This window comes from Engystomops pustulosus, chromosome 3, assembly GCF_040894005.1.
Source record: "Engystomops pustulosus chromosome 3, aEngPut4.maternal, whole genome shotgun sequence".
NCBI classification, from domain to species: domain Eukaryota; kingdom Metazoa; phylum Chordata; class Amphibia; order Anura; family Leptodactylidae; genus Engystomops; species Engystomops pustulosus.
This window is the reverse complement of record NC_092413.1, coordinates 39,289,943-39,313,247: the sequence shown is the minus strand read 5'-3', so window position 1 is coordinate 39,313,247 and position 23,305 is coordinate 39,289,943. Positions and strand designations below refer to the sequence as shown.

Genomic DNA, 23,305 nt, shown 5'->3' with positions numbered 1-23,305 from the left:
CCCCCTCCACGCCCCCTCCACGCCCACTTGGTGTGGGGGTGGCCTAAAGTGGAAATAATCAATGAAGTGGCACTTCTCAATTAATTGTGATAATTTCAGGACCTGTAAGCCAAAGTACTGGCATACAAGTCCTGATGAGATTAACGTCCCTATTAATTATACTAGGATTTTTCTATGTCTAATGTCAACCAGTTGTCAGTTGTCATCAGTTAGTTGTCATCAGTTATCATATATGTAATGAATATGTCCATTGAAAGTGGCCTGCTGGGCCGAAAATCCGGGCAGAAATGGGACCTGCTCTATAATTTACCATGGGGCTGCATTAACTGTGCCTCATAGCACTGGGACCGTTCACAATAGGAGTCAAGGGGGGCATTGAATCAGCCTCCGCTTGTGTGGCTAGCTCCCGGCCGTCAAAGACAGTGAAAGAGGCCTAATACATACATATGATTCCTCAGGCAGGAACTAATAGACTTCCGTCGAGCAATACACTGCAATAATTTACATATGTCTCCATATTTAAATGTTACCTTTATATATTATTCTAAGTTTCTATATAGTACATATACATATATATTTATTCTTTTTATGTATATGGAATAAAATCCAGGGTATTCATATATTTTGGTCTAAAGCACTGCCTCTTTCTATGCATATGTCCTTTGCATATATATATATATATATATATATATATATATATATATATTTATTTTTTTTATTATTATTTAGTATTATAATTTTTTTTTTACATTATGTAACATAATTAAAAAAAAAAACCATTTATTTGTATTTTACTGAACACCTACATACCTGTGATTCATATATATTTATCTATATTTGTATATTTTTTTAAATGTTTTTACATAGTGGGGGGAATCAATTCAGAATGGTGTATAAAATGGCAGTCTTAAAATCCCCCTTGCTGGTGGTCCTGTGATCAAATTCACAAAGAGCCTGCTGCGGAAGACGGGGATGGTGAGCAAACCTGCACTGTGCAAGAATTTGCGATTATTCCACTGCTTCCAGAATGAAATTACAGATGAGCTGTGATTGATTTCCATGGGCAACTAGAAGATTCAGCTGCCTTGCCAGTTTGGCCATTCTGGGACACACATGCTGCAAGTCAATGATGTGTAACCGGCCCTAGGAGAAGCACAGCTGAAAGTGCCTTATGTTTGATGGAGCAGCAATGCCAATAACATGGCCAGAAAGTTGTGACTTTTCTGCCCCCTTTTGCCACCCTCTTGGAAAGTGGGTGTGGTTAGGCAGGGAAGCCGGCTGCTACATTTACTATAGTATGAGCCAGTTTATATATATTATGAGCCAGTTTATAATATTTATACAGGTTATAGCTGAAATCTACAGCAGACAGAACATGCATGTATATTTCTTTGGGTACACAATCAGCACCTTCATGATGTGATTGTTGGGTGGTCATGATGGTTGTAGTATTTTAGCACCTAACGATGACCTCTGGATATGCCATATATTCCAGCCTATAGCATGAATTGAGATGTGTATGATTACAACCCCTGTCCAAATATCAGATTCTGGTGTATTAGTATAATGCAAGACAGGGAACCATTGATTTTAAGTCACCTACAACAAGCGGCGGCATGGAGGAGGATGAGGACGAGAAAACTTCCATGATCCCGAAAGTGCATCCCTGTGGCACGTGGCCAACTCACCCATTGAACCAACAACGAGAATTGTAGGAGAGTGCATGGTGAGCGGGAAGGATGAGAGCGAGGAAGCTTCCATAATCCTAGCAGAGCCAATTGCGACCATCATCAGCACCGTAGCGCCGAGAAGAGACCGGAGACCAGCATGGAGAAAGAGGATGAGGAGGTTTCTTTGCTCCTAGCGGTGCCCCTGTGCCCTATCCAATGGCAGTGCAGAAAGGAAAAGAGATGCTGCTGCAGCATGTGCTTGTGTCCGATCCCCACTCTTTTGACGGTGCCCGGCAGCACTGGAAAGCGGCCCACCTTGTTCTGCTCCTTGGTGCACGAAGAGCTAATAGCTCACTTAACTGCACCCCTAGTCGGCTCACCACGCCCCCTTAACCCTGACAAAATTGGTTTAAAAGTGAAGTGGGGGACTTCCTTATATATATATATTGCTCACCCGTGCCGCCCTGCCCCCGCCAGCGCGCCGCCAGCGCATCTCACCCGTCCCGGTTCCTGGCTCGCTCCCCTCCGCTGTGCCGCGCGCGCCCTAGCAGTCGGGGACGCGCGCGGCACCTTCTCCAAATTTAAAGGGCCAGCGCGCCATTAATTGGCGCTGGCCATATTGCCCAATTCTTCATAAGCCTGCCTCTTCCTGTTACCCTTGCTGGATCTTTGTGCCTCATAGCCTTAGAGAAAGCTTACTAGCGATTATTCCTGCATTCCTGTGTATTCCTGCGTTCCCGTGTATTCCTGTGTGTTCCCGCTCCTGTGTTACCCGAGTTCCTCCGTGTTGCTGTGTTCCGTGTGCCTGTGTTCCCGTTCCCACCTGCCTGGACCTCCTGTTGCTGACCCCGGACTTGGACCTGACGTTGCATCTCTGCCGCCTGCCCTGACCCTGTGCCTGGACCTGTCTACGAGATTGTCATCCGCTAAGGTACCTCGACCTCGGCTGCCACCGTGGGCTAGTCACACCTGGGAACGACCTAGTGGTATCCTGCCGCAGCAAGTCCAACCCGCTTTGCGGCGGGCTCTGGTGAATACCAGGTGCCGCTAGGCTCCGGTTCCGGGTGTTGGCTAGTTACATCTCCCGCGGTGGTCCAGAGGATCCACTGATCCTAACAGTAAGATCCGGCCATGGATCCCGCCGAGGCTCCTTCTCCCAGTCAGCCTGATCTCGCCACCATCGTGATCCACCAGTCCCGGCAGATTGCTGCACAACGGAATCAACTGTAGCAAGTCACCGCCATGCTGCAACAGCTGCTAGCTACCCAGCATCAGCAACAGTCTCCTGAGGTGGTCGCTGCGACTCCTGCTACCCCGGCTTATCTCCCTGCTGCTGAACCCAGGCTACGTCTCTCTTTGCCCGGCAAGTATGACGGGGATCCCAAGATGTGCAGGGGCTTCATCACCCAGTGCTCCCTGCACATAGAACTTATGCCGTCGCAATTTTCCACAGAGCGGTCCAAGGTGGCATTTGTCCTCAGCCTCCTTTCCGGGAAGGCCCTGGCCTGGGCTACTCCTCTTTGGGACAGGGATGACCCGGTTGTCGCTACCCTCTCGGAATTTCTGGCAGAGTTCCGGTCAGTCTTCGAGGAACCGGCCCGAGCTTCCTCTGCGGAGTCTGCATTATTGAACCTGCGCCAGGGTAACTCATCTGTGGGAGAGTACGCAGTTCAGTTCCGCACCCTGGCTTCTGAACTTGCCTGGAACGATGCGGCCCTCATTGCTACCTTCAAGAAAGGACTTTCTGCGCAGGTCAAGGACGCGCTGGCAGCACGGGACCTGCCGTCAACTCTGAGTGGTCTGATCACCCTGGCCACTCGAATTGATGTGCGGTTTAAGGAGCGCGCTGAGGAACTACGCTCCGAGTACCCCCAAGGCCGTGTTAGACGTCTTCCTCGCCTGGCACCTGTATTCCAAAAGCCGCTTCAGCCCCCGGCTGAATCTTCTGCTGATGAAGCTATGCAGGTGGACCGAGTCCGGCTTTCTCTACAAGAGCGTTCCAGGCGACGTCAGGAGAACCTGTGCATGTATTGTGCCAGCCCAGGGCACTTCGTCGGGGCTTGTCCTGTCCGCCCCCAACGTCCGGGAAACGCCAGCACCTAGGCTTCTCAGGAGAAGCGTCCCTAGGTGAGAATAAAGCTTCTCCATGCTTGACTCTCCCCGTACTCCTCAGCGTTGGCACTGGCACCCAGATCCAAGTTTCCGCCTTCCTGGATTCAGGCTCTACAGCGAACTTTATGGATGCTGCCCTGGTCTCCCAGCATCACTTCCCGGTGGTTCGTCTCAGGAAGCCATTGTCCATTGCCTCGGTCAGTGGCCAAATTCTCTCCATGCCCATCCGGTTTCGCACAGAACCCCTGCTCCTGCAAGTTGGAGCATTACATAGAGAAAGACTGTCCTTTTTTGTGCTGCCCCAGTGCACTTCCACTCTCCTGCTGGGCCTCACCTGGTTGCAACATCATGCCCCTGTTCTGGACTGGTCTTCTGGGGAGATTCTCCGCTGGGGTCCGGATTGTTCTTCACACTGTATGAAGGTTCTACATCCGCTCCCTGTCGGGACTTCTACCTTGTCTCCTAAGCCTTTGGGGGGGGCTTCCCGCTCCATACCAGGACTTCGCGGATGTGTTCTCTAAGAAACAAGCTGAGACCCTTCCTCCACATCGTCCCTACGATTGCCCCATCGACCTGCTGCCTGGATCTTCTCCTCCTCGGGGTCGGGTGTACCCGCTCTCGGTACCTGAAACAGCCGCCATGTCCGAGTATGTCCAGGAGAATCTACAAAGAGGCTTCATTCGTAAATCCTCCTCTCCGGCAGGCGCCGGCTTCTTTTTTGTCACCAAGAAAGATGGCTCTCTCCGCCCCTGTATTGACTATCGCGGTCTTAACAAAGTCACCGTTAAGAATCGCTATCCTCTGCCGCTGATCACGGAGCTGTTTGATCGCCTACGGGGTGCGAGAGTCTTTACCAAGCTGGATCTTCGTGGGGCCTACAATCTTATCCGCATCAGGAGGGGCGACGAGTGGAAGACCGCCTTTAACACCCGTGATGGGCATTTTGAATATTTAGTTATGCCTTTCGGACTCTGTAATGCGCCAGCCGTTTTCCAAGAGTTTATCAACGATATCTTCAGGGACTTATTGTACCGCTGTGTTGTGGTTTACCTGGATGACATCCTTGTGTATTCTGCTGACCTCGAGTCCCACCATTCCCATGTACGGCAAGTGCTCAGCCGCCTCAGGGCCAACCATCTCTACGCCAAACTGGAGAAGTGCCTGTTTCATCAAAAAAGCCTTCCATTCCTCGGCTACATTATTTCCGATAAAGGCTTGCAAATGGATCCTGATAAGTTATCTGCGGTTCTTCAGTGGCCACGCCCAGTGGGACTACGGGCTATTCAAAGATTCCTGGGCTTCGCAAATTATTATAGACAATTCATTCCTCACTTCTCGACTCTGGTAGCTCCTATGGTGGCGCTAACGAAGAAAGGTGTCAATTCTCGTGCCTGGCCCCCAGCGGCTGACCAGGCCTTCACGAGACTAAAGTCTGCTTTTTCTTCTGCATCTGTCCTTACCAGACCAGATACCGAGAAGCCATTTTTTGTGGAGGTTGATGCCTCCTCCGTAGGAGCTGGAGCGGTCCTTACTCAGAAGGGGCCTAGGGGCCGTACTCTATCTTGCGGCTTCTTCTCCAAAATTTTCTCCCCTGCAGAGAGGAATTATTCTATTGGAGATCGTGAGCTTCTGGCCATCAAGCTTGCCTTGGAGGAGTGGCGTCATCTGTTGGAGGGAGCCAGATTTCCAGTCAGCATCTACACTGACCACAAGAACCTCCAATACCTACAGTCGGCTCAGCGGTTGAACCCGCGTCAAGCCCGGTGGTCTCTCTTCTTTTCCCGTTTTGACTTCCAAATCCATTTTCGCCCTGCCGAGAAAAACATCAAGGCTGACGCCTTGTCCCGTGCTTCGGATGTTATGGGGGAGGACTGTGCCCCGAGATACATCGTTCCTCCTGAGAGACTTGTGCTGGCAGCGCCGGTGGACCTCTGGCAATTACCTCCCGGCAAGACTTATGTGCGACCTGGTCTTCGAAAGAGGATTCTGACCTGGGGACATTCCTCTCGTGTGGCTGGGCACCCTGGGGTGCAGCGCTCTGTGGCCCTAATTTCCCGATTCTATTGGTGGCCTGATTTGGTCAAGGACGTTCGGGATTTTGTGCGGTCCTGTACCTCTTGTGCTCGTAATAAGCCCTCACGACAAAAACCAGCTGGTCTTCTGTTGCTGTTACCCGTGCCTACCTGCCCGTGGTCTCACGTGGCTATGGACTTTATTACAGATCTGCCACCATCATCTGGCAATACCGTTATCTGGGTGGTAACCGACCGCTTTTCCAAAATGTCTCATTTTGTTCCTCTGCCAGGCCTGCCGTCTGCTCCACACCTTGCCAGCCAGTTCTTCACCCACATCTTTCGCCTACATGGACTTCCGTTGCACATCGTCTCGGACCGAGGGGTCCAGTTTGTCTCCCGCTTCTGGCGAGCCCTGTGTAATCAACTGCAGATAAAACTGGACTTCTCTTCTGCGTACCATCCTCAATCTAATGGACAGGTTGAAAGAGTTAACCAGACTTTGGGCTGTTACCTGCGTCACTTTGTCTCTGCCCGTCAGGATAACTGGTCCACTTTGCTACCTTGGGCAGAGTTCTCTTATAACTCCCTGGATTCGGAGTCTGCTGGTGCATCACCCTTCTTTGTTCTATATGGAAGACATCCACGTCCACCCCTACCTCTCTCCGTGTCTGCTGATGTTCCTGCTGTGGAAGAGTTGGTAACGGACCTTAAAGCTATTTGGGAACAGACTCGTCAGTCCCTGCTTCAGGCCTCTGCCCGCACCAAGACTCAGGCCGATAAAAAACGCAGGTCTCCTCCCATCTTCTCTCCAGGGGATAAAGTGTGGCTGTCTTCAAAATATGTCCGGTTGAAGATTCCCAGCTACAAGCTTGGCCCTCGCTATCTGGGTCCATTTGAGGTGCTGAAGCGTATTAACCCTGTGGCCTATAAGCTGCGCCTTCCTCCCACCATGCGCATCCCGAACTCCTTTCATGTCTCCCTGCTCAAGCCTGTCATCTTGAATCGCTTCTCCCAGCAAGATCCTCCTCCTACTCCAGTGGCGGACTCTACCAACACCTATGAGGTAAAAGAGATCTTGGACATGAAGACGGTGAGGGGGAAGCGGTTCTTCTTGGTTGACTGGAGGGGGTTCGGGCCTGAAGAAAGGTCGTGGGAGCCAGAGGACAACATATTGGATCGTAGTCTTCTGCAGAGGTTCCTCCAGCCTAGGAGGAGGGGGAGGCCGAAGGGGGGGGGGTACTGTCACGGGTGGTCCCGCGACCCACATCGTGGGTCGCGGGCTCACCCGTGCCGCCCTGCCCCCGCCAGCGCGCCGCCAGCGCATCTCACCCGTCCCGGTTCCTGGCTCGCTCCCCTCCGCTGTGCGCGCGCGTCCCCGACTGCTAGGGCGCGCGCGCGGCACCTTCTCCAAATTTAAAGGGCCAGCGCGCCATTAATTGGCGCTGGCCATATTTCCCAATTCTTCATAAGCCTGCCTCTTCCTGTTACCCTTGCTGGATCTTTGTGCCTCATAGCCTTAGAGAAAGCTTACTAGCGATTATTCCTGCATTCCTGTGTATGCCTGCGTTCCCGTGTATTCCTGTGTTCCCGTGTATTCCTGTGTGTTCCCGCTCCTGTGTTACCCGAGTTCCTCCGTGTTGCTGTGTTCCGTGTGCCTGTGTTCCCGTTCCCACCTGCCTGGACCTCCTGTTGCTGACCCCGGACTTGGACCTGACGTTGCATCTCTGCCGCCTGCCCTGACCCTGTGCCTGGACCTGTCTACGAGATTGTCATCCGCTAAGGTACCTCGACCTCGGCTGCCACCGTGGGCTAGTCACACCTGGGAACGACCTAGTGGTATCCTGCCGCAGCAAGTCCAACCCGCTTTGTGGCGGGCTCTGGTGAATACCAGGTGCCGCTAGGCTCCGGTTCTGGGTGTTGGCTAGTTACATCTCCCGCGGTGGTCCAGAGGATCCACTGATCCTAACATATATATATATATATATATAAAATAATTTCTTAGTGAGAAAAGCCTCAAGAACCAGCACACTAAGAAGAGCACGACTTCCGATCACTAGTGGCCTGCTCCCTACTCGTCGTTGGCAGGGCTAGATCTCTTCCTCTGGATCGTGCTTGGCGATTGGCAGGGTATTCTCCCTGCACCCCCCCACAAGAACTCAAGACCAATGGAACGGCCAGAAGACTCCACGTTCACCTTCCGGTGCCTGCTCTGTGCCCTATGTGGAAGGCACAGTGGAACAGCTAGGGCCCTGCACCAGCACAATTCTCCGGCTCTCCAGCATGGTGGGTGAGCACCTGGACACCTGGGATGCCCAAAGCCCCCCTAGAAGCAGGATGGCCGCCTGATCATGCTCAACTGAATCCACAGCACTCAAGCACTGGAAGGCTCAGTCTGGATCTCGCAATTGAGTGACACCTTCACCTAGTGGCTCAGAGAGCCAATACTGGGTCCTATAAGTATCACAATGCTGTGCAGCAATCCTAGGAACTGTACCCAGATTGACAGGTGCACATAACCAGGCTGTATCAGAGCACCAGCTCAGGAGCATTAGAGAGCCAGCACCTGGCAGCACACAGCACCGAGATGAAAACACCCATCAATGAAGGCCGGTTCCAGCACCTTTCACCTGCGACCCCCCCCATGTATATAGATCTGTTATCTGCTCTCCTGTATCGTATGACCAAGATGGATTGAGTGTCCGTAACCTGTAACCTGTAATATATGTGTATGCCATATGTGTGACCTCTTATACATGTCATTTGTAAACTTTGTAACGGTGACCGGACACAATGTACAAAACAATTTCCCCTATGTGATCGATAAAGTTTATTGTATCTTGCCTTTTTGATATGAGATAAAAGTCTGATATAGGAATACCCTTTTAATGGAAAAGACTTTCTAAATGGGGGCAGGAGATAATGGTGCAAATGATCTCGAGTTTTTACAAAACTTGAGATGAACAAGCTTATGTATAAAGGGTAACCCCTTCTCTAAAGATAGATCCACCAGTAATCATGTCTACTGCAGATACAGTATGACATGGTGGAAAATATATGGCTGACCATGGAATATATTAATATGCCAGACCTGTCAAAGTAGAACATTCTCATATTTAGTGGTTATCTACCTTGGCTCTTAGAGTCGGCCCCCCCCCCCCCCCCAAAAAAAAAACCCCAACCCTAACAAGACTAATGGACAGTTTTTGTTTTCATGATGCGGATAAATTCCCAGATTAGCAAAATCCTAGATCCTCAATATTTTATTGCAGAACTATTAAATGGTATCTGTGACCCCATCAACCACTTTGTGGCCTTATATTGATGGGTCCCTACACTAACACTTTACTTTTAGGAAAAGGGGTAATTTATCTTATTTATTAGTCTAGTGCAGTCTCTTAAAACTTCTATAAGATCTTGTCTATAGGTGGCGGCAACATTTATTACACAAGTAAAGTGTTAGTGTAGGGACCCATCTGAATGAGGTCGCCGTGACGTGGCAGATGGGCTCGCACAATTTATATAACTGTGCGCTAAGAACCTCATTGTATTAAGCTGTAGTTGGAGGATTTTAGAGAGTATAATTACTGGGGCACATATCGTTTTTGGCATAATTGTCTGTAAGACAAGATATAACATAAGAGTGGTAAACATTAGGGATGGGGCATTATATAATGTAAGGCGGTTTTCTCTACTGGGGATGCCACATAGTAATCCCTGCAGGAAAATCTAAATCTTTTTCAAAGAAATGACGACAGTACAACTAGACAATACAAGTCCCCACTGTGCTCCTTGATTAAGAAAGTACCCACACTGCGCCCCTGTTTATATCAAATACCTTCACCATGTCCCCTGGTTAAAATAAAAGTGCACTCTGATTAAAGAAATGACTACACTGCGTCTCCTGATTATAAACACAATGGGGCACATTTACTAAGCTCCATGCACCAGTTTTCTGTTGGACTTTGCATTCTCTTTTAGGTGCAAACTGCTTGCTCAGGTATTAAAGAAGTTTCTATGCCATATATGTATCGCACATGGCCGTTTTCTGCACTGAAGGGGCGCCGGTGCTCAGTTGGACCATGTGCCACATTTAACGTGCAAAGTCCGACAGAATCGTGGTGTCGCACTCCATATATAAAAGGTGCACCAAAAAAAGTGGTGCACTCTGTCAGGACAGTGCCAAGGGTGCCACATTCATGCAAAATGTGTACCAGAAATCCTGAATCTGGCTCCCTCTGCACTATACACAGCAAGCCACAGAAATTCCACTTTCACCTATTACACCTATTTGATTAAATTTAAGAAAGCAAAATACACTTTCAAGCAAATGGGGTCACAAATACACACCTTACTGTCGTCCTCTGCCCGCAACCAGGTAGTTGAGTTAAAAGGAGGTGGATTTTGGCATTGATTTTTCTAGAAAAAAGTTACCCTATTATTGAATATATGAATTCATTTTCCTTCTTTATTGATAGTTAGAGGTTTCACTTTTTCCGTGTATGGGGAAAACCCCTGCACATGGTTCTTTGTACCATAGGGGTCCTAGAGACTCTATTTAGTAAAAAAAAAACCTGCCGTATACACTGGATGTTATTATACTTAATAATTACTTTATATATAAATCACGCTGTCAATTAACATCATTGTCAGTTTAAAACTTCCTATGCTGTTAGAAGGCCCATTATTGTAGTACCACATATAACCAGTAGGTGATGCTCTTAATCTTTGTACTCACTATCATTTCACAATAGAAGTAACAGGGTGTTGTCTACAATGGAGGAGGCTTATCTTCAGTAACAAATGTTTTTGTTAAAGGGTCAAAAAAAAACCCTGAAAAAATCAGTAAAGAAATGTTGAAAAGAAGGACAAAGGTGTCAGGACAGAAGTTTGTAATTGTTGGAGGGAAGGAAAGAATAATTTATCAAGTTTAGAGATAGTGGACTGTACAATTTACATGTGACTATGTACTATATATGGAATTATTATTATTGCAGCTTCATCTTGATTCTGAATATTTTATATGTCCATCATTAAATTAGTTGTAATAAACTATAATAATGATTTTTATTCATAATCACCTATGGCTTGAACTGTTCCGCTCCTAGAAATGTATAAATTATTGCACAACTGCAAAGGACAGATTGGGGCTCATTTACTAAGGGCTCCGCGGCTGCACTTTTGTCGGGTTTCCCGACTTTTTCAGTTTTTTTGCGCTATATTCCGCCAGGATTTTGGTGCACGTGATCATATTTCGGCGCTATGGGGGGGGGGGGGCGTGGCGGATTCGGAAAAAACGTGGAATTTAAAAAACGAATTGTGTCGCAAAATCAATCACTCACATGCTCCAGGAATAGGTTGGTGAACTCCAGCGGACCTCAGGGCAGCAGCGACACCTGGTGGACATCGGGCGCACGACCTTAGTCGCCGGAAGACCCGAATCTTCGTCAGAGAACACGCCGCTGGATCGCGACAGGACCGGGTAAGTAAATGAGCCCCAATATTTTTGTACTCTCCCCTCAACTGAGAACACACATCAAAGTATTTGTTAATTTCTAGTAGGAAAATCAGAAGAATGTCACAAAGTTGTAAAAGAAGATCCAGAATTAGTGCAGGGGAGGTGACAGAACCTTTTTAAGTTTAGGTGTGATACAAGATATCTGACACCAAGTCATGACTAAAACTGTCCTTAAAGGAAGTCTACCGCCAAAATCAAGCAGGATATACCAGGGACACTTACTCATAGATCCAGGCACCCTTACTGGGGTTTTCTTTTTATATGTCCTTCGAAAATAAACTTTCAAAATTATACTAATGATCAGGGCGTTGCTAGGGTGGTAAAAGATCCGGGGCGCGGGCCCCAATGCATTTGTATCAGAGTTTCAGTACTGCCCCCTCCTGTAAATAACCCCCTCACATGTGGCTGTGCCAATAACAACTTTACTGAGGGGGCTACACAGCTACAGAAACACCAGAGAAATCCGGACTTACATCCAGTGACTGCAGGTGACATGTCCACTTCACTATTAGGGTGGTGGCACACGTGACGTTTTGAACCGGTTGTTAGTCCATTTTTAGTCAGGCATTTTAAGTCTGTTAAAAAACGCATGCGTTTTTGAAAACGCATCTGTTTTTGTCCGGTTTTACCAATTATCTTAATTTAAAATGGACAAAAATGGATGCGTTTTCTAAAAACGGGTTCAAAACTCCACATGTGCAACCACCCTTGGACTCGGCATCACCACGTCTCCTTTCTGTGGAGTTCACCACACAGACATCTTATGTCCTTTATTATCCTAAAATCTTCGTTCTCCGAAGTTGCGTTCACATGTTGCAGTTACAACTGCATCACCATCAGTTTTGAGGTGGTTTTAGGTGCAGTGAAGAACATTTGTGGAACAGGTTTCCCCTTCAAACTCAAATTCACCAGTTCATGTCTTTCACTTGTTAAATTAACATAACTGCACCTAAAACCACCTCAAAACTGAGGGCGCGTTCACACGTTGCGTTTTGGTTGCGTTTTCATTGCGTTTGAAACGCATATACAACAACTGATGTGAGGTTATTTGCCTAATTACATTACCGTATACGTTTGTAAACGCAATGTTAACTCATGCGTTAACAAAACGTATGTGTTAACATAGCGTTTACGATGCGTTTTGTAAACGGAAACGTTAACAGTGATGTAATTAGGCAAATCACCTCTCCTCAGCTGTTGTATATGCGTTTCAAACGCAATGAAAACGCAGGTCAAAACGCAACGTGTGAACGCGCCCTGACAGTGTTGTCCTACTGCTGCCCCTAACACTCTCCCAAAATACTGTAAGGGTGATGTCACAAGTTTTTAAGCAGTCCGTCAAAAATAGTATCCATTTTTGACCAGTTTGAATTAAGATAATTGGTCAAACCTGTCAAAAACTGATGCGTTTTCAAAAATGGATTTTTTAAAAAGGGGCCAAAAATGCATTTAAAATGCCACGTGTAACATCACCCTAAGGCTGTGCTCACACGTGGCATTTAAACAAATACAAGAGACCAGCCGCTCGTTATCCATCACATAAACATCACTGGAAACTCATGTGAGCTCAAACCTAGGCCCTTCCTGCTGCCACGTGTGAACACGCCCCAAGAAGTGTCCCCACAGCCCCCCTGTAATGTCCTCACACAACCCCCAGTATTGTCTCCCACACCTCTCTTCCAGTAAAGTCCCCCCCCCCCCAAGTAAAGTCACCCACTCATCCCCCAATAATGTCACCCACACATCTATCCAGTAATGTCCCCCTTGTAATCTCCCTCAGTAATGTGCCCCACACACAGATCCCCCTGTAATGTGCCCCACACAGATCTCCCTGTAATGTGCCCCACACAGACCCCCCTGTAATGTGCCCCACACAGACCCCCCTGTAATGTGCCCACACAGATCCTCCTGTAATGTGCCCCACACAGATCCTCCTGTAATGTGCCCCACACAGACCCCCCTGTAATGTGCCCCACACAGACCCCCCTGTAATGTGCCCACACAGATCCTCCTGTAATGTGCCCCACACAGATCCTCCTGTAATGTGCCCCACACAGATCCTCCTGTAATGTGCCCCATACACGGATCCCCCTGTCATGTGCCCCACACAGATCCGCCTGTAATGTGCCCCACACAGATCCTCCTGTAATGTGCCCCATATAGATCCTCCTGTAATGTGCCCCATATAGATCCCCCTGTGATGTGCCCCCACACAGATCCCCCTGTAATGTGCCCCATACAGATCCCCCTGTTAAGTGCCCATATAGATCCCCCTGTTATGTGCCCATATAGATCTTCCTATGTTCTCCCTCTCACCTCACTCATGCAGCTCCGTGCACTGCTTCCCCCTGCAGGTCATGTGATCGTGACATCATCACAGGTCCTGCAGGATAAGCAGTGTACACTGATCGTGAAGAGAGAGAGGAGAATGCCGGGCAGCGGGGCTAATGTCCTCCGGACCCAGGGAGATCCGGCGCATCGGGCAAAAGATCCGGGGCATGAGCCCCGTATCTTTTGACCTAGCGACACCCCTGCTAATGATCCAGAAGTGCTCTGAGGGGGTGTTACCTGAGCTTCCACGTGCTGTAGCTTCACAGGATGTTATACTGTGCAAGGTGAATTTCCCTCCTACCACTGTGTGAGAATACAGTAGGTAGAGAGAGGGAAGTGCTGAGGGAGTGGGGGGAGAAGGAGACCTTGTAACAGCCTGTAAAGCTGCAGCATGGAGGTTGACAGCTAATTAAATTATTAATTTCACATACAGAGCTCCTGTATCACGCTGTAGGGGAAAAGGTGCCAAGAGGATGAGGAAGAGGAGGAAGCAGAGTTTTCATAAACTATGGGTACACTGTTACTATCAAGGGAGGGGGGTGAGGGCGATACGTTAACTTGGTTACTACAGGGGAACAGTGACTTGCATAAATTCGGGGTACACTGAGACTTTGCTAATGTGGATATCAATGTGGCTATTTGCTTTTGTGTCTTGGCTACTGTGTTGGATACTTTAGGGGACACTGTGACTTGAATACTGTAGGGGGCACTGTGACTCAGCTACTGGGTACGGCAATCTGACTTTTGGCTACTGAGGGGACACGGTGATTTGGTTTACTGTGTGATTACTAGGTACTGTTGGGGACTCCGGGGCACACTTACTAAGGGCTTTGTGCCAGTTTTCTGGTGGACTTTGCATGTTCTTTCTAGTGCAAACTGCTTGCACAGGTATTTAAGAAATGTCTGCACCACAAATGGATTGCACGTGACCGTTTTGTGGCGCAGCTGCACTAGGCGTTCTGGTGCACAGGCGGGCGGCGGGCAGATTTATCATCCAAGTACGACAGAAGTGCGTCACACGCCCCATGTTAAAGATAGACTAGAAAAAAAATTGTGCACTCTGTCGGGCCAGTTCAGGGAGCACCAGATTCGTGAAGAACGTGCGCCAGAAATGTGCCACACTGATTTAGCTCATGTGGTGAGCAATGTGACTGTTGGCTACTGCGTGGGGGACACTGTGACTAGGCTACTGTAAGGGCACTTACTGGCCTGGGCTGTGTAATGCCAATAAAAGCCCCTATTTTAGACCCAAATTTAAGTGCAATGACCATAGTAAACGCCTACCAGTGGTAGTAAATCTGTCCTAGTCTATCACTTTGGGAACACTCAGAGACTGTGGGGCATATCTAGGAGGACCTCTGTGCCATGCCAGTGGTGCAGAGGCCCTGAAATAATCGCAAATGCTAGCTTATTGCTAGCTTTCGTGATTATTTGCCCCGATCCGCCACCTTCACGCCAGTGGGGCGTGAAGAGGAAGGGGGGGGGGTGCGGCCAGCCAAGCGGAGGGCGCGGCCGGGAGTGGGCCGGTGCAGGCCCCTGTGTGACCAAATGATAGTTTCAAACCTGCCCAAAATGGCTCCAGTAGCTACTTTTTAAACAGAAGTTATGCTAAATAGGAGCATAATAGCATGACATAGAAATAAAAACTCACTGCGCCGTAATAATTCACCTAAATGTATTTTTATTCAGCGCAGATGTTCTTTAATCCCGTAATGTAATGAGCAGGCTGCACGGACCCGCTGGCGAGTTTCTGTCGCTAACATTTCTAACGTGAAATTAGTAATTGAACGCTTTTCTATGTGACTTGTTCCCTCGGTGACTTCTGTAAATTGCGAAAGCGATCTCTGGCCTTCCTTCATGGGCTGCCGTGTAACAGCTCATTCCCGTGGCATTCTCCTGCTTACTGGTGAGGGATCCAGCTGCTGCCTCTGACTCACATGATCCATGACTATTAAGGAACTGAAATGGAAAAAAAAATACAATTATCCTTGCCAAGAAGTGTTTTAGGAAACCACAACCTTGTCAGGGTTTTTGTGCTGGATTTATAAAGAAAGAAGCGACTAAGATTGCAAATTTGGCATCCAAGAAATGTCGGCTCACATAGCATCGTGCAAAGAAATGTAATAAGGAATTATCAACCTGGCCAGCGAAGGTTCCATAGTGCAGGACTTGAAAGGTCAATCTGCTGGGTCAAGGAAATCTTCCACACTGAAGCGGATTACTAATAGTCTCTAAAATTTAGAGGGGAGGCATTAAAGGGGTTTAAACACGAAAGAAAATTCTCACATTTCAATCCCCTAGTGATGTTAACGCAATAAAGATCATAATAACCCCACACTTTACACTTTTATTCAGTGTTATTGCTGTTTTAGCCCCTATCATTCCCTAGGCTGCTCAGTGGAAAATCCCTTTTTAAGCAGACAGATTACTGTATTATCCATCTAGTTCTGTGGGGTCACAAAGTGGTTACATTATCAGTATACACTTTCATCTGGCTTCTGACATTGTACTAACACATAGAAGGAGAGATGAGACAGATAAGAGATGCATGAGATCCATGAGATGCCTATTACACACTATCAGCTCTGCTACATCTCACAGATATGTCCCTGCCTCCCCCTTACCCCAGATCACTGATCTACTTGTAGTTTGTAGCTTGCAGCTACTCTCTTCTCACGATCTCCTGGCAGGAAGTGATCAGTGAGTATCTCTGAGCTCTGTGCAGGGGGCGTGGCTACAGGCTCAGAGCAGAGAGAGACAGAAACTCTGCAATCACTGCAAAATCCAAGATGGCGTCTGACCCTAAAGTCAGAAGTTACAGGGTCGATTCTAGCGGCAACTGAAATTGTGTACACCAGGAACGATAGAGACAGGTTGGACTTACATCTGTGAAAGTCTGTATTTTTGTTAATAACAGTGAATTAGAGAATGTGTTAGTTTGTTATAATGAGTATATTTAAGAAACTTGTCTTCATGGGAATACCTATTTAAGTGCTTTTTGCAAACTTTAGGCACTCCAATCCTAGAGTCATATAAAATAAGCCAACAAAAATGTTTGTTATGTGACTTTTTGTGGGATTCAGTGGATTGTGGATTGGCCAACTACCCGAGCCGAAGAATGAAAAATAAACAAGATAAACACAAGCATTTAAATTAATTGGAATGCTGCATGCACGCTGGCATTTAAAGGGTAAACACCTACAATCCGTGCCAGTACTGATTGCGGGTGCTACCGGCAGGGGATGAGATATAGTTTGGGTTCGGGCACCTGGATTTGTAATGTCTGTCAGGATCCGCTCATTCTTAGCGATCACCCCAGTAAATGTGATGTGGATTGTAAAGCACAATTTTTGCAGTTTTTGTAGCACAAAATAGACATGTGGTTGATTATTTATTAGTGGACACAAATCTTAGAAAATCTTATACAGGGATAGTAAAAATCGATTTTGAATGCATTTTTCCCACTGTGACTGTGATATATTTTTTATCCATGACCTCCTTCTTCTCCTTCTTCTAAAATCAACTTTTAGAATTATGCTAATGAACCTGAGAGGCTACCCCCTCTGATCTTCAAAGGCTCTTACACTGTCTTACCCTTTCTCATCACTTGTGCAATGATAACCAATATAAGAAGATTACCACAGTCGCAGTGTCTGGATCTATGAGTAAGTGCCCCGATTTATAATGCTTGATTTTGATGGTAGATTTTTCCTTTAAACCGCAACCGTCATGTCAGATGATTTTTTATATTGTGTGGGGGAAGTGCCGTAACAATTATTTTTAGTATCATTCATTCTCTTTAGTTTGGAAAGAGACAGTCTGCTAAGTTCCCCTCTCCTGTTTCTCCTGTCTTCTCCTGTTTGTTACACAGCTGTGAGTTTTAACCCTTTCTGCTCTCTCCCTGGCTGTAGTATGCTATGAACACTATAATCAGACATCAAGCTGAAAGTAAAGGGTTTATCTTCATTGGCAGAGCTGTTTAAATACACAGATTAGTTGTGAGCTCATGCAGCCTCCATGGACATACAATGTACATGCTGCAAATACACATCTCTATTGGAGAATTATCTTTATTTGTTTTTACAAACTAAGCAGAATTTGTTAATGAAGTATATTAGCAAAATGCTCACCACATCCCCCCCCCAGACACAATATCGATGATATAAATGATCTCAAATGGCGGTTACACTTTAAGCAATAACACCAGCCAAATAGCAGAGAATTAGCAATTCATGAAAAACACAGGAATAAAAAGTTACAAATCTTACATGCAACATATACAGTATATGAAAAAGGGAGAAACCATATGACCAAAGTGAAATGGGTGGCACAGTGATAATGAATCCAGTCCAATTTGGGTGCTGGCTTTAAAAGGGCCGATTCAAGATCCCAAAATCCAATCCAATAAATTGGATTGAAAAAAAGAGAAACGATAAAGAAAAAAAATCATCCACACAATTTATGCAAAGCACAAACATAATAAGCTTGGAGCAAACTTTTACTCCTGGTTTTTTGATTAATAAAAATTGTTGCTAAAAAGCTAATAAAAACCCTATGGATTTTCAAGACTTTTATGTATGACGTCTTCATTCTGCCCTTTCATGCTTAAAGGACATTTACCACCATGATGAAAGACTGTATGCAAACGAGGTAGAGGGGCTCCGGGCTCCATTAACACCTATGGACCTTGGAGCCCCTCAGGCTCATTTGCATAAAATCCTTCATCCTGGTGGTAGATGCCCTTTAAGTTGCCCAAACTAGAATAAATTATTAACATTTTCAGGTAAAAAGCTTTCCATCTTTTTTTATCCCAGCCTATTCTACTTCATTCTAAGTATTTCTTCAGCACAAGTGCATGGGAGCTCGAGACTTTCCAGGCTATATCATTTATAGTAATGCCGCAAAAATGGATTAGAAGCATCTTAGCAGAGATGTGAAATTAGTTCTGTATTGTACTTTTTAATTAAAATATTAAAGCATGCATTGGTAATGTGCGTGCGCTATGACACACGCCTTGTCATTTTCATGATGCTAACACGGAATAATTCATAAAAGGCTGTAAATGGAACTTGTAACCTCGACGGTTTAAGGAAGGCTAATTTTAGCTGCACAGAGAAGAATTCTCTTAGTAATGTCTGTGTTTTCTCTTTTTAGCAATGTGGCCAGATATTTTCACTCTGTGTTATTGTGAGCACATATAATACACACAAAGGAACCTAGAATGAATAGACAAAATAGAAAGAATATTTAAAAAGTAAATCCGATGTTGAAATGATTTTTACTAAATTGTCTTATGTGAGTCTAACTTTTAAGGCAAACGGAATAATGTCCATATTGTGTTGATTGCCATTTTCTTTCGAGAGGCATTTTTTTTGTTCTGAAGCTGCTTGTCAAAAATCTTTCCCAGCAGTAGTAAAGTGGGTGGAGACCTTTCTGTGTCTGCCCTTCAGCTGAGTCAAATTTAGGCTGTCCACAGTTACCACGATGCCTTGAGTTTTCTCATTAAGTAAGTAAACACTAAGATTCCCACAAGTAAATCCACAGAACACTACATAATGTACATGGAGGTGAATTCAGCATGTAATAACTAGTAGAAACCAACAGTGAAACAGTTACATGAAAGGTACAGTATGGGCTGTGTCAACACTAAGGGTTAATAGCTTCTTTAAGAAAGTATTAACTTTAAGAAAAAGATGATGAGTGTATGACATAGATTGAGATGCAGAGAGAGGCAGAGAAAGTTATGCAGAATCACAGACTGCGCTTTATTGTGCTTTTTACAGATGGTCACTGCCTCTGCTATCAGCTGGTTGATGGAAGGTGAGGGTGTTGGGCCTATACTGAATCAGCTTAAAGTCTAGTAGTCTTAAAGGTTATTAGGTCAGTAAGAGAAGTTCTAAAAAATAAGCCTTCAGGTCGCCTGAGTGCATAAAATGTAATATAATGTAAAATATAATTCCCTCGTAGTTCCAGTTGGGAAGCTCTAGTTATTTCTTCCATGATATCATGTACATCCTGAGTATAAGTCATTCATATTTAGCTCCTGATGGAACCCTTTAAGTAATATACAACATTCTCTGATTTACAAGTCTCATTAACCCCTTAACAACTGGTTCTCATGACGCTTTTATGCCTGGGGCGTTTTATACAAATTTTTGTACATAGCGGTTTAAGGGCCGCATCTTCTTCAACTCCTCGCTCCCTTTTTGCTGTGTTTTTTTTATGACAAATATGGCTAGTTACAACTTACCACAAGTTTAAGGACTTTTTAAAAAACATTTTTGGGGTTAAATTTACAAAAAGTATATATAGTGTATATATAGCAGAAAAAAGCAAGGATGGCACTCATACACAGGTACACCCTAACAATTAACCAATGTGCACCGTGCTATTTGCAGATAGTAGCTGGAACTAAGCTACAAAGTAAAAAAGACTGGCACTAATAGACATGGTAAATTTGATACATTTAGTAAATTTTATAAATTTAATAAACAGTGATAAAAATTTCAAATATGAAATAAAATTCATTCCATGAAATCTAATTCATAACATCACTACATACAATTATCTGAGACACAATTAATGATTGTTAAAAATTATTAAGAATATTAAGAATATTATCAATGTATAAGGCTATATTCACACTACCATATGGGGGACGTAAATACGGCTGTCGTATATACGCTGTATACAGGCGGTCCCCTACTTCAGAACACTCGACTTACATACAACCCATAGTTACAAACGGACCTCTGGATATTGGTAGTTTATTGTACTTTAGTCCTAAGCTACAATAAACAGCTGTAACAGTTATCACAGGTGTCTGTAATGAAGCTTTAGTGTTAATCCTGGATCTTATGAAAATCCAACATTTTTAAAATCCAATTGTCACAGAGACCAAAAAAGTTCTGTCTGGGATTACAATGATAAAATATACAGTTCCGACTTACATGCAAACTCAACTTAAGAACAAACCTACAGACCCTATCTTGTATGTATAATACCAATAAAGATATATAGGACCACAGAATGCTCTAACCAGTAATACACATAAACACTTCAGATATTAATATATAATGCAGACTTTATTCATCAATATGGCCATCAAAAAAACATTAAAAACATAGAATAAAATCCACAGGAACAAGAGCGTGGCGATAGTCAGCAATATCCAAATACATAACGAGCATTACCTAATGCACATAAACAGATAAAGATACGGTATACTCAATTTTGGTTGTAATCCAGCACATTACCCACCCGGGTGTTGCATAGTACCAAAATTGCCAGCCTGTAGGTAATGACCACCGCCACAGCACCCCGACGCACGTTTCGCCGTCGCTTCCTCCCGGGGGTGTGTCCCCCATAGCCATCAATGGGAGCACGGCGTGGTACGGTGCCCGTACACTTGTGACACTGTACTGTTTCATAGCCGGGAGTAAGAAAAGACATGTTCTATTTTTCCCCGGAAAACGGCGCCGTGCACCATATATCGCTGTGGAGAGGGGGCAGGGTGAGCAGTGCTCCCCCTCCTCCTCTCCCCAGCACCTACATGTGCCCGCCGTGCTACGTTATGGCAGGCACACGTCGTGTGAATATAGTCTAACTCAATATGAATTTGTTGGAATTCGTTGAAGAAGTCATATCTACTGTATCTATCTGTGTAACAGTAATTCAAGAAACAGTTAAATAACATTTACTAAATGATTGAATGAAAATTGAACCCAAACTTGCTCTTTTCTTGCCCTTTTTCTGTAGTCTCCTTAGCAATGGAAGAAATATACTTGATGAACATGGTTGCTCTGAGCCCAGGTCACCTATTTTTATCTAAGGTCTCTGTTCAGGACAAAAAGATTTCTATTAGCCACAAAGCGTCTCCATAATGATAATCACATATCAAGGAAGCCAAGTATGTGACCTCCTGCTATTAGTCTTACGCTGCTCTATTAAGGAAGAAATTGTTGCTGAAAACACTGTATTTGTGTCTGTGAGCAACACTAGTGATTGTCTCTCTTGTGTCTCCAACATCATTTCCTCTCTCTTTTTAAAACTTAATCTTTCTAAGACTGAACTCCTTATCTTTCCACCATCTGCTAACCGACCCAACCATGATTTCTTGATCTCGGTCTGTGGGATCACTATAGCACCGAGGCAGTAGGCCCGCTGTCTTGGGGTTGTGCTGTACTCTAACCTCACCTTTTTACCATATATTCAATCTCTTGCTCACTCTTGCCTCCAGAATCCAACCATTTCTATTGAAACTTCTATAATGCTATTTGTTGCACTTATTCTCCTCTACAATCTATTCTTAATGCAGCAGCCAGGCTCGTCTTTCAGAACAAACGCTACACGGATGTCTCCGGTTTGTGCCAATCACTGCACTGGCAGCCTGTCTCCTTTCGTATTCACTTTAAAATATTAACCCTCATCCACAAAGCTCTGAATAATGCTGCACCTCCCTATCTCTCTTCTCTCATCTCAGTCTATCGCTCTTTGATGATATTAGATTAACCTCTACCTTAATTTGAACCTCCCATGTACGTCTCCAGGACTTCTCCCGAGTTGCAGCAATTCTCTGGAATGCCCTTCCCCAGACTCTGAGACTAATACCCACCCTCCAAAGTTCAAACATGCTCTTAAAACCCATTTTTTAGGCAAGCCTATCACACTCGCTAACTGCATGAAATGTCAACTCTCCCTTTACTAATCCATCCTATATCCTATCTCCCGTCTGTTGTCTGGCAAACAACAGATATATACCAAGCTCCAGGCTTCTCTGCAGTCACTTCACCTTGGACCTTGTAAATAAGATGGCTTGGCTGCTGTTGCACTCTGATGCAGCTCTAATTTGGGTTGGGTCTATTGTTTGTAGAACATCTTGGGAAGTTGGGTGTTTACTACTAGTTCTATGGGGTAAAAGGACGACCACAACACAAATGTTGAAAGAGCAAGACAATAACATGTTTCAACTTAGGAAAGAGGTCTTCTTCAGGTCAGTCAACCTTCAGGAAATTAGCCAGTATCATTCACCAATTCTTCATCAATCTCTCCTTTCTCTAATTGATAAAAGGAGTGTATCCATCTGATGTTAGTTTTCAGAAACACTGTTCAATACAGGCAAGGGATAAAACAGAACAAGAATTTTTTTATATCTTTTTCATCTACACTATTGATTTCTGAAATGAAGACAAAAATTGGCTTCAAATGTTTAGTTGCACTTTGAGGTCCAGACAAGCAGTTATGTATGATTTGTTTGCTCATTGTATTATATGATTAAAATCACTGCATGACTATGATATCAATAGTGGTGTAACTATGGAGGGTGTAGAGGAAACTTACGGGGTCAATCTCTTCCCTACATGAAGAAAGCAGTACAATGAACAATACCTTATACATAAATGTTGAATTCACAGAGCCCCAGCAGCTTCAAGATACGGCTCTGGACAGCTATTTTTCACCAAACCATGTCAAGTTTTGCCTATATACCGTAGATTATAGATATCTAGATATAAAGATCTGTACATCTGATGCAGTTGGCAGGGACTGTATTATAAGGGCTGTATCACATGGCCAAGTTCCGGGTGTGAAACTTGGTCTGTGTCCCAACCCAATTTACTGACCTGAACCCCAGACAGAAGAACTGAACTCATAATGCCAGTTTA

General features: G+C 45.2%; 2 long non-coding RNA genes across 2 annotated transcripts in view; one reads left to right on the top strand and one right to left on the bottom strand.

The window, feature by feature from the left end:
* LOC140120454 (uncharacterized) overlaps positions 1–23,305 on the top strand; it is a 43,946-nt gene that overhangs the window by 400 nt on the left and 20,241 nt on the right. The window lies entirely within an intron of this gene.
* On the bottom strand, positions 15,308–15,878 carry LOC140120453 (uncharacterized). The gene is made up of 2 exons (XR_011853798.1): positions 15,783–15,878; positions 15,308–15,602 (listed from the first exon to the last, which is right to left on the bottom strand). It is a non-coding gene; the product is annotated as an uncharacterized lncRNA (long non-coding RNA).